We start from the raw sequence: 13,102 nt of genomic DNA on the forward strand, positions 1-13,102 counted from the left end.
CAGAGGTGTGGATTCCAAACATTAGTGAAGCCAGGTCCACAACCTGTGGGACTCCACTCATGACTGTTTAGCAGTCTGACATGGAGTCCACTGCTTTCATACTGTGGGTTCTATCTGAGCTGAGTTTTCAGGCCACCTACTGATGTAGGTGGGGCTGCCTACCTGACTGTATTTGTGTATGATTCCTGAATGGGGAGCGATACCCAAGGATTAGATGGGTAGCCTATTTTGTTATTTATTCCATACTGTCACATAGTTGTTGCATATGGCACAATGCTTATAGGGCTGCAGAGTGTCTACAGGTCCCTCTACAGTGGATGGCAACTGTGGGCCTTGTAATGTGGACACTGGGACATGTATTGGGCAGGCAACAGCAAAACGTAGCAAAACTCACACCACAATGGTATGGTTCTCACACAAACACAACAACCCCTCACAGACAGGATACTGTTTTCACACCCACACACTTTTACATTTGACAGGACTGAGATTAGAACTCCTACCTGATAAATTATTTGTACTATAGTGTTACACAGTTATCATATGTGACACAGAGCTTATGGGGCTGAGGCCTGATGAAAGGCACTTCTAAGGTCACTGATATCTGCAGGACTGCTAAAGTAGGGAAAGGGGACGTGTACTGGGTTTGATTGGACCCAAAAGCTTTTACTTGTAAACACACACACACACACACACACACACACACACACACACACACACACACACACACACACACACACACTTTTACATTTGACAGGACTGAGAGTAGAACTCCTACCTAATTAATTATTTGTTGCAAAAAGTAAAAAAGCACTGGATACACTCAGATTCTTTTATTAAAAATCGCAAGTTAAAACCTCTCTTCAGAGATAAAACTTTCACCATAAGGCTTCCTGAGGTGAATACATCTTAGCAGTAGAAATCAACAGTTAAATAATCATTTCAATGATTACACTTTTACATATGACAGGACTGAGATTAGAACTCCTACCTAACTAGTTATTTGTACTATAGTGTTACACAGTTATCATACACGCCACAGAGCTTATGAGGCTGAGGCCTAATGAAAGGCACTTCTAAGGTGACTGATATCTGCAGGACTGCTAAAGTAGGGAAAAGGGAAATGTACTGGGCTTGAATGGACCCAAAAGCTTTTACTTGTAAACACACACACACACACACACACACACACACACACACACACACACACACACACATTCTTTTACATTTGCTAGGACAGAGATTAGAACTCCTCCCTAGCTACGTATTTGTACTATAGTGTTACACAGTTATTGCACGTGCCACAGAGCTTATGGGGCTACAACCTGATGAAAGGCACTTCTAAGGTGACTGATATCTGCAGGACTGCTAAAGTAGGGGAAAGGGATGTGTACTGGGTTTGACTGGACCCAAAAGCTTTACCTTGTAAACACACACACACACACACACACACACACACACACACACACACACACACACACACACACACACACACACACACACACACACATTTACATTTGCCAGGACTAAGATTAGAACTCCTACTTAACTAGTTATTTGTACTATAGCATTACACAGTTATCAGACATGCCACAGTGCTTATAGGGCTGAGGCCTGAGGAAAGTGACTTCTATGGTGACAGACATCTTCAGGACTGCTAAGATGGGGTAATGGGAAGTGCATTGGGTGGGGAAGGCCTGTTCATTCCTAGATCCTACTGACATTTCTGTAAGTGTATGAGCATGCTCAGTGTGACCTTCTATAGTAAATGTGGGACTCTATTCCAGGGATTTTTGTACTCCAGTCTGGTTTGTTTTGTGCTACAGCCATACCGCTCAACCTGTTGGTGTAGGATATCTGAAGCTAGCCTATCAAAATGGGGGGACAATGGGGCATATGGTGATTGTGACTATTTCTCTCAGTAATGTATGGGTTGCTAGGGTTACAGGGCTTGAGCATGCCTGGTGTGACCTTCTATAGTAAATGTGGGACTCCATTCCAGGGATTATTGTACTCCAGTCTGGTTTGTTTTGTGCTACAGCCATACCTCTCAACCTGTTGGTGCAGGATATCTAGAGATAGCCTATCAAAATGGGGTGTATGGGTTGATAGGGTTACAGGGCTCATTTTAGCAGACATCTGACATATATGATGTTTGACACTGTCATGTATTGTTTCAGTACCTCGTGACATACCTCCTCAGATCATCACCATGATTTACTAGAGGAATACAGGATGGATGATGCACACACCAGGATTATGGGCTAAATGCTACTCATTCTTGCACAATCCAGCCTGTTGAGAGGTGTGCTTACAAGCAGTTGACTGCAGGTGCTGTGGAAATGGTCCACAAATGCCAGATGTGGGAGTTGTGATTGCCTCCAGGGCTGCCGGCACACACATTCATGATTATGCCCTGGGCATAACACATGACCTGGCAGCTGATTGAGTGGAACCCCTTGTGGTTTATATAGACCCTACCCTGGTCACTGGGTGGTGCTTTGATATGGATGGGCGTTCAGTCTATGGCACCCAGTACCTCTGGGCATTCTGCTACATGGTGGAAGAGACGCATATTGCTGTTCCTCTCCTCACGGGTGCTGGGGAAGTAAATGTGCGCAGCGGCATGTGTTCGCATGGCATCCAGGAACTGGTGGAGTATCCTGGACGCAGTGCCTGTGAGTCCCCCATGATATCCCCAGTTGGTCTTTGGAAAGTACCTGTATCTAGTATTCTTAAGGCTACACATATCTATGTATCCACTGGGATGGGTTCCTCTCTGTTGGTTCTGGCTCTGAGGCGAGGCCTGCACAGCTTAACAAGTTGCTGAAGTATGTCTATGTCCACCCTGTAGCACTCTACTGTCTCCAGATCATGTAGCCCCTGGTAGGTTATGTTGGATCTGAACACTCTTCTCCTTCTCCTCAGTCTGAGTTGGTTGTCAGCATTTTCCTCCTCACCACCCTCAGGCTCTAGCACATACTGATAGATCAGAGCAACAGCAGCCCTTAACATGTTTTGTTAGATTTGTCAGTTTAAAATTCCCCCAAATGTGTACACCAGTGGTGTAGAGTTTGTGGGAAAAACCAGACTGAAAGGTGTTAGCATAGTTTATATTGGTGTGCTGGGCTGCTGCCTGTGTAATTGCCTGATTCTGATACATTCCACCTGCCAGCTATACTAGTTCTCCTTGATTGCCTTCCTTCTGCTGTTTCCCCTTCCCATTTCCTCCCCGTTTAAGCCTCGATGCATGCCACGCACATCTGGTACTCAATTGTAAACAGTTCTGCTATTTCTGTTGTTTTGTTTTTTTTGGGGTTTTAGGCCCGGTGCATGCTGCGCACACCTGTTTAGCTAAAGTAAACAGTTTTAAGCAGAACTAGCCCTCCCCGGATGTGAACACGCTCTGCATTTCATGGAATAAGAAAATACAGCCTCAGACACACCCTCTTCCTTAGCTGTGCTTAGCTAAGGGCAAACACGGGCCACTAAGCTCCAATGTACTTACAACAAGCATTGCACACCCTCTTTTCATGTTAGCTGCTCCTCCTGTCTACACGGTGATGTTGGAGCACCTACATGATTAGGTGCAGTCTGACACTTAGAAGAAATTTGTGAGTCAGTATAACTCCCCTCATTTGCATACACTGCTGCCTTTCTCCATAGTTATCACACTTACACTGGGCCTTCACCCTGAGCAACCACTATTCCCTGGTAATGTTTTCATTCTGCATGCCATTGACTATAATGGCAAACTGCAGATTTTTGTAAAAATGATTTTCCCCTCTTTCTTTTTATTTTTGGCACGATCCCGTTTGTGCACCACTGCCCTATGCTTAAACGGCCAAGATCAGCCAAAAAAAAAATTAAAACTGTCTTTCATGCCAATGGCCATTGGAATGCCTACTAAATATAATACATGCTTTCTTTTGAGCTGTCATGCCTCCGTTTTCTCATTTGCAGAAATGTATTCAGCTAGTAACTGAATACATTTCTGCAGGTTACACTATTCCTGCACGAACACCTGCCTGCTTGCTGAATCACTAAGTCACCTCATTTTCATGGTTTTCACCAGCAAATGAGGTAATTAGCCTAAGGCAGTGTTGTCCATGCAGGAATAGTGCAGGAGCGCTCGTGCACGTTCCGGGAGCCCTTTGCTGAATTGCTTGGTGGCCATGTTCCGTGCAGCAGCTGCTGCACTATTCCTGTACTCTGTGTAGGGTTTAATGAATCCCAGGGAGTATGTTAAACAGGCATACACATGGATCTAGTTTTCTTGAGGCAATAGTTCTAGTGCATGTTTTAAGTAGCATCAATGAATGTGTATCTATAACAGTAATATGAATACATATTACATAGCAGCATATGGATAATTTTGGACCCCATAGGTTTCTACAGATATACCACAGACTGTCACCAGCAATTCATACAGGAAAATCTGTTAGTGCTTCCATATCTACAGTTCACTGTTGTTGCTCACACTTTTCTTTACAACAGCATATGGGGAAGGGGTTCTTGCTAGTGATGCAGATGTACCCACCTGTATGTGCACAGGTCATTCCTACATCTCTCCAGAAGGTCACATACATTTTTTATATTGCACTCAATTTTTCCTAAATGCATCAGTCTAAACAGATGCACGTACATTTCTAAGGAGTAATGATAAGATAGGTCTATAAAGAGATAAACGTATCCCACCACAGCAATGCTAGCAGGTGCAAAATTAACTTAAGGTAAGACCAGCTATGTGCACAGAGTTTTAAGTCTCATTTGTGCCATACATAATTAATGCAGTTCATTGAAATTCAAGGTTGTGGAATGCCATTTGCAATAGTCCACATAAGTTCTCGAACTTCAATACATAACCAATAGCTTGACATAAAGGGAAGTTGCTCTGCACAAATATCCAATACATATCATTAAACAGGACCATGTGTAGGACTTGCCCATTATCATTTAATGATTTGATACTATGATAAATGACACTTTTAAATTCTGATTTTGATACATTTTCAGATCAGAACATTGTTACTTGTGAACTGAGTGGGACATCAGTGAGAAATTTATTGAATTGTGACCTATGCAGCTTATCTACATTATCATCAAGATGGCTACTTCCACGAGGCTTCAATGTGTTTAGGTGCCCAATTGGACTGAGGAGCAGACCACCCAGATGATGACAGTCTATGCTGGAGTGAAACATGCATGACAGCCTGACCATGGAACTTTATGTTAATCAATATATGGAACCGGACTGACAGGGAGCATCTATGTCATAAAAGAGTCTACAGGACTGGAGTGCAGGTTCACCACAGCTACAATGACCTACATCTGAGGGACACTGAGGATCTTCACCAGAGAGTTGCTGAGGTGCAGAGGCAGCCAGTGGATGCCTACAGTAAGTGTCACAATCCTACGTATGTCTTACTTTCCTAAGAAAGTAATAGATATAGCTGTGTCTCATATATCAGATACATGCCTTTTAAATCCTTTAACCAGCTATTCTAACAATTAGATCATCTGGATAATTGAGAAGGCAAGGTGACTGTTCTCCCTGTAATTATGTGTTCAATTCCCATGGAGTTTAATATTGTTTATCATGTACATACTATGTTTTATAATATATAAGGATGTCATTTCACACATTCGGTATGGTTGTATATCAGTGATATATATATTGCCTAGCCTGCTGAGATCTACACATTTCTCTGTTATTCATAATACTTTGAGAGTATCGCCTAGTCTACCTGTGTATGTGCGAATAGTAACTCATACAGACAATTGCTAGTCCATTCTGCTTTACAAAGTGTACAGTATTATTAACATCCCATTTGTTGAACAGAATACCACTGCATGTCTGATTGTCTAAACATGTCGTCTGCATTGTAAAATGTGATACTGTGTGATCTTTCCTTATTCATGCATTATATCCACAGGAGTACGTGTATACATACTACACACACACACACACACACACACACACACACACACACACACACACACACACACACACACACACACACACATGCACACACTAGTAGTTTGTTAAGAATGAAAGTGTGATGTATGTTAGTTTATCCTGTAAAGCAATAGGCCAATTTACATATATTTTGGCTAAGTGTGGGTTCAAATCCATATAGGGAATAGCTCCCATTACATTTGAATCATTGTGTCTGTGTAAAAGTTTTGTAAATGCTGCTATAGATACCTTCTTATTGGTATTAATGGTTATTTTGCACATGTTTATGACTATAGCATTTATTTGTCGGATTTCTACAAATATCTCTGTAATCCATAATGTTCTGCCGACAGCAGCTTTTTTACTACAGTTTTATGTGTAAAGGTTTGAACATGCTGGCATAGTTCTGCAAAAAGATTGTGGAATATGATTATTCTGGCAAATTGAATTTAATGTAATTGTTAATTAATTTAAATTCAACACCTTTTTCAAATTTATATTTGGAGGGAGTGAGATGGTCAGATATCAATTTTGACTGTAGAACAGGGACATTCCCTGATGTATAATTTGTAATTTGACAACAAAATATATGTATGTATGTATATGTTTATATATATATATATATATATATATATATATATATATATATATATATAAAATGTTATTTTTTATGTCCTTCAACCTAAACATTTCTGTGCATGAGATACACGGGAATTTGTTGTTCACTGTTTATGGCAGCTATGTGTTATATGACAGTGTTCCACACTGTTTGAGGTATGAAATTTTACAGTTGTTTTTTTTTTGCATTGCAACCACTGTGCTGACAAGCATTCATGTTTGCAATTTTATTTTCATAAATGGACAGCACTTTGTACTTCTTGTAAAGTGTAAGCCGTGGTTCCTATTACTACTCCACCCCTGCTCATTCATATTTCTGATTTGTTTAACTGTGTTTCCTCCAGGCACTCTGTGGCAAGATGGATTAGCTAAGCAGGTAGGTATCACGGTTAGAGTGTGAACATAGCTGAGAGTTGCAGGTATGAGTGTCAGGTCATCCCATGTATGTAAAGGACTGTGTGTGAAACATTCAAAGCTGTGTATGGAGTTTCTGTAATACTGTTCAAATTAAAAGTTAGAGAACATGAGTTGAGCTACATATATATATATATATATATATATATATATATATATATATATATATATATATATATCAATGCTATTTGATACAACATTATTCATACATGCTTTTTACTTTTTGCAGGTGATGAAGAGCATGCTAGAAATTGGGCTCTATGCATCGAGCGAATGCAGAGCTTGGAGGAACAGCACAGGGAGAGAGGTATGTTGATGACTTTGTCAGATTTTGTAACTAAAATAGCATTGATCATAGATTTCTGAACGTATATTATTACATGTCATTGGTGTGTGTATATATGTACTGACATTGCTTTCTGATATTTTCCTGTTAGCTCAATGAAGGTCATTTATTTACATCTACACCTGTGTGTTGCCTTTGACATGGCATATGTCTGTGATATATGCATTCCATTATATGTCCATCTGAGTTGTGTACACCTATTTGTGTTGGTAGCAACCAGTTTACTGCTTTGCTACAGTAATGCTGTTTGATACTGTGCTTGGTTGTTTGGTTGAACCCCCATTCAGGCCCATAATATCAGGGAGTAACTAAAACTTTTGAATTAGGGAAAGTCGTAGATGGCTGGTTAAAAAGCACTTATAAAAATATCCCACATATAGTGAAGGACTCTTGGGATTTCTTGGCAAGACTCAATAATGATTATATTTCTGATGATTGTATATTGGTGACAGTAGATGTTGTTGACTTGTTTTCAAGTATACCACAGGAAGAGGGACTTATTAGATTTCAGGATAATATACAAAAATATAGTAATTTAACATGGGAGAAAATAAGTATCATTATGTTATTTATGGAAATGGTCCTGAAAAATAATTTTATTATGTTCCAGGGGGAATACTACAAGCAAAGCAAGGGAGTGGCCATGGGGGCGGCTTGTGCCCCCATGTTTGCTAATTTATTTCTATTAAACTGGGAGGAAGAATATATATTTGGTTCTGAATGGAAAACTAACATAAGATGCTACTTGAGATTTTTGGATGATGTTTTTATGGTATGGAAAGGTGGGGTAGATACTATTAAGACATTCATTGAATATTTGAATACTAGGAATGATTTCTTAAGATTCACCTTTACTATGGACAAGAAAAGCATATCATATTTGGACACGAAGATTACTATAGATGGTAATATATTTAAATCTAACTTATTTAGGAAAGCTACATTTAGTAATGACTATTTAGAGTTCAATAGCTGTCACCCAGCACACCAGAAAAAAAGCATTATCAAGGGACAATGTATACGAGCAGCAAGAATGACATCTAACCATCAAGATATGGTAGAAGAGCTGAATAAGATAGCTATGATGTTTAAGGAAAGGGAATATCCGAAGGGGATGATAGTGGATGTGGTAAATTATGTTACTCAGGAATGGGGAAAAAATACAAGCCTGTGCTGGGAAATAAAATGGCTAATAGTGACTTTTCAGACACGGTCACTCAAGAGTATAGAAGAGCGTGTGTCATACAATATGCCCCGCAGGTTGGTAAAATTAGGGATGCAATTGAAAAGAACTGGAATATATTAGAAACTGATGATAATATATACAAAATAGTGGGAAGGAAACCCACATTTGTGTATAGGAATGGCCTTAACTTAAAATCTAGGTTAAACAAGATGAAGGGCATTACAAAAAGTGAGCAGGGCACAACTAAATGTGGTAGATGTAATCAGTGCAGATTCATCACAGGGAAAACAAGTATAATCTTGGACAATATTCATAAGACAAACATCACCTTTTGTAAGGGGAATTGTAGAACTAGAAATGTTATATATTTAGCGAAGTGTCAAACATGCCCAAGTTATTATGTAGGAATGACCACACGTTGCTTGAGAAACAGAAATTATGAGCATTGTTACAAGATAAGAAAACATGATGGAAACAATGCATTATGGAGACATTGTGAAGCACATAATGAATGTAAGGTGTTTGAGTTTGGTATACTTGAACATATTCTAGTGAATCCTAGGGGTGGGAATATAAAGAAAAAATTAATGGAAAAGGAGACACGTTGGCAAATAAAATTGAATGCATCAGAAAGCCCAGGGCTCAATGATACTATATCCATCAAACCTATGTTGGACAAAAAATAAATTATTGTCCATGATATATTTCCCTTTATGGTGTATATGACAATATAAAAATGTGATATCAAAGTAGTATTAATTTTGAAGTTTTTAAACAGTTTTAAGGTTTTGTGCAGTTTTTTTATTTTTTAAAATACATCTCAATGTAATGTAATACATAGTATTTAAATATGAATATATCCACAGTTAGGTTAACACTTTCGTATATATATCTTGGAAATAAGTTACAAGAGGAAAGTAATAGTAATGAGGGAATTCAGCACTGTGCACCTTAAGTTGTTGTTTTTTATGGCTAGTTAACAATTGTCTTTTAATTAATTAATGTGATGTTTTCATTGGATAAAGGAGACTATAAAATATGTAATTAAGCACTTTCAAATGGTTCTGAAGAAATCTACGGGTGTAGATGAAAGCGCTTAACCTGTTTGGTGAAGTTGTCCAGTTTTAACAGTTTGTATTAAAGAAGGAATTTTACGTTTCAACGTCAAGTGTGCCAGTGCGTGATTATCTCAACTGGGATTGTTTCAGCCTTTTCGGGGCTGTATTTGTCTTATTGTGTTGGACAGACCAGTTTTTTCATTCAGTTATTGGTTGTCAGCTTCATGGATTCCCTCGCTGAACTTCCTTCTATCTTCTCTCCTAGGAGAGATGATATACAGCGCATTCAATCGGAAATGGCTATAATGAAGGGGGAGTTGACTAGGCTCATTGAGCTAGTCACTCAAATGAGTAGCAGACCTGCTATTGGCGATACGGAAAAACGGAAGTTATCAGCACGCGAACAGGAAGCGTGCAACAACTCTCTTTCTCTGCCAGACGGGCAGAGATTTCAAGCACACAGTAATGGACGGGCCTCTTATGGATCTAATGGAAGTATCGGTGAAGGAGAATTCCGACCGACAACAAGGGAAAGATCGGAGGACGAACATTACAACATTTCGGGTGCCAGACCTAAAAGAACTGTTCCAAAAAAAACGTATGCCATGACAGCGCATGGTAAAGGAACAACAGGTACTTTTAAAACCTTTCAGCCAAATATAGAGCTGAATAAAGACAAACATTTCATTACAGCTAATTTTTTGGACAGTAAGTTTGATTTTAATAATAGTAGTAAACGTGTTGTACAGGATAAAACTACGGATGGCAATACTAATGAGGAAATGACACTGAAGGATTTAATTTTTCAGTTTGGCAAAAAACTAAAGACTTTAAAAACTTTACAACTTGACAATGCTTATCTTAAAAAATGTATTGATGTTAATGTGGTACCTATGGGGCTGAGATTCTTCAAACGACCTATGGGGGTAGAAATCGACCAAGAACAGTATTTGGAATGTAGTAAAATGTTTGATAATTTCGGTTTTACTTTCATGAGATATCTTATTTCATGTAACGACAAAAGAATATGTAAATTAGTAACTGAAATTGAACAAATGGATCATGTTATAACTACTGATTTACTGTTTGATGAATATGTGCTGAATTTTAATGTTCAATTTTCATGGGTAGATAATCAGGTGAATAATCAATATGAAAGAAAGTGTAAAAAATTAAAGCGGGATTTATTACACTATGAGAAGGGAGAAGCATATGTATTTGAAGCTAAGACAGCTAGTTCAGAGAGGTTAGTGAGATATAACAACAGAAATAATATAAATTACAATCAATCCAAGTTAGATAACAATAGGAATTTTTTTAGAGGGAATAAGTCTAATCATTTTTTAGAGGGAACACAAATGAGAGAATATGGGGGCAAGGAGGAAGAAAGATACAGAAGATGGCAATATCAAGAGAACATTCCACCAAGAAAATGGGACTAGGTACACCAAGACATTGTGAGAAAGGAATAGTTAAATACAATGATATACATTATAGATGGAAAGAATTCAGTATATACAATTATACGAATGTAGAAGTTACCCAAGATATGTTCTCACTCCTATCTAAAGGTATGAAATTTATTCCCAACAATTCTGGGAATATTATAGATTATATAGTGGATTTTAAAAAATATTTAAGCATGTTAAATCTGGCTATATATTTTAAAGGGAAGGAAACACTGAATATGGAATCCTTTAGACAACCTAGTCAATTTACCCCGCCATTGAACAATACCTTAGCTACTTATGAGAGGATGGTGCTTAAGGAACTTTATGCCATTATGGACAAAAGTAGGAACTATGTCACTAATTTAAATGAGAATGAAAATAAAGTTATGAAGGAGTTGCAAAATAATGACAAAATTAGAATAATGAAGCCTGACAAGGGAGGTGGCATAGTTATATTTAACACTGAAGACTATAACAATAAAATAAGTAACATATTATTTAATTCAGGGAATTACATGTTAACGTCCATCAACGAAGTTAATATAGCTAATCATCAGATAGATCTAATATTGGAAGATTTATTAGTTGAGAATAGAATTAATATTGATCTATATAACTATGTGAAAATTGAGTATCCCATTATTAGCAACATAGTGGGGATACCTAAAGTGCATAAGGATATGAAGGAACCCCCATTCAGGCCCATAATATCAGGGAGTAACTCTAAAACTTTTGAATTAGGGAAAGTCGTAGATGGCTGGTTAAAAAGCACTTATAAAAATATCCCACATATAGTGAAGGACTCTTGGGATTTCTTGGCAAGACTCAATAATGATTATATTTCTGATGATTGTATATTGGTGACAGTAGATGTTGTTGACTTGTTTTCTAGTATACCACAGGAAGAGGGACTTATTAGATTTCAGGATAGTATACAAAAATATAGTAATTTAACATGGGAGAAAATAAGTATCATTATGTTATTTATGGAAATGGTCCTGAAAAATAATTTTATTATGTTCCAGGGGAAATACTACAAGCAAAGCAAGGGAGTGGCCATGGGGGCGGCTTGTGCCCCCATGTTTGCTAATTTATTTCTATTAAACTGGGAGGAAGAATATATATTTGGTTCTGAATGGAAAACTAACATAAGATGCTACTTGAGATTTTTGGATGATGTTTTTATGGTATGGAAAGGTAGGGTAGATACTATTAAGACATTCATTGAATATTTGAATACTAGGAATGATTTCTTAAGATTCACCTTTACTATGGACAAGAAAAGCATATCATATTTGGACACGAAGATTACTATAGATGGTAATATATTTAAATCTAACTTATTTAGGAAAGCTACATTTAGTAATGACTATTTAGAGTTCAATAGCTGTCACCCAGCACACCAGAAAAAAAGCATTATCAAGGGACAATGTATACGAGCAGCAAGAATGACATCTAACTATCAAGATATGGTAGAGGAGCTGAATAAGATAGCTATGATGTTTAAGGAAAGGGGATATCCGAAGGGGATGATAGTGGATGTGGTAAATTATGTTACTCAGGAATGGGAAAAAAAATACAAGCCTATACTGGGAAATAAAATGGCTAATAGTGACTTTTCAGACACGGTCACTCAAGAGTATAGAAGAGCGTGTGTCATACAATATGCCCCACGGGTTGGTAAAATTAGGGATGCAATTGAAAAGAACTGGAATATATTAGAAACTGATGATAATATATACAAAATAGTGGGAAGGAAACCCACATTTGTGTATAGGAATGGCCTTAACTTAAAATCTAGGTTAAACAAGATGAAGGGCAATACAAAAAGTGAGCAGGGCACAACTAATTGTGGTAGATGTAATCAGTGCAGATTCCTCACAGGGAAAACAAGTATAATCTTGGACAATATTCATAAGACAAACATCACCTTTTGTAAGGGGAATTGTAGAACTAGAAATGTTATATATTTAGCGAAGTGTCAAACATGCCCAAGTTATTATGTAGGAATGACCACACGTTGCTTGAGAAACAGAATTTATGAGCATTGTTACAAGATAAGAAAACATG

The sequence above is a fragment of the Protopterus annectens genome, chromosome 12.part0 (genome assembly GCF_019279795.1).
Source record: "Protopterus annectens isolate FY-2018-M chromosome 12.part0, PAN1.0, whole genome shotgun sequence".
NCBI classification, from domain to species: Eukaryota; Metazoa; Chordata; order Ceratodontiformes; family Protopteridae; genus Protopterus; species Protopterus annectens.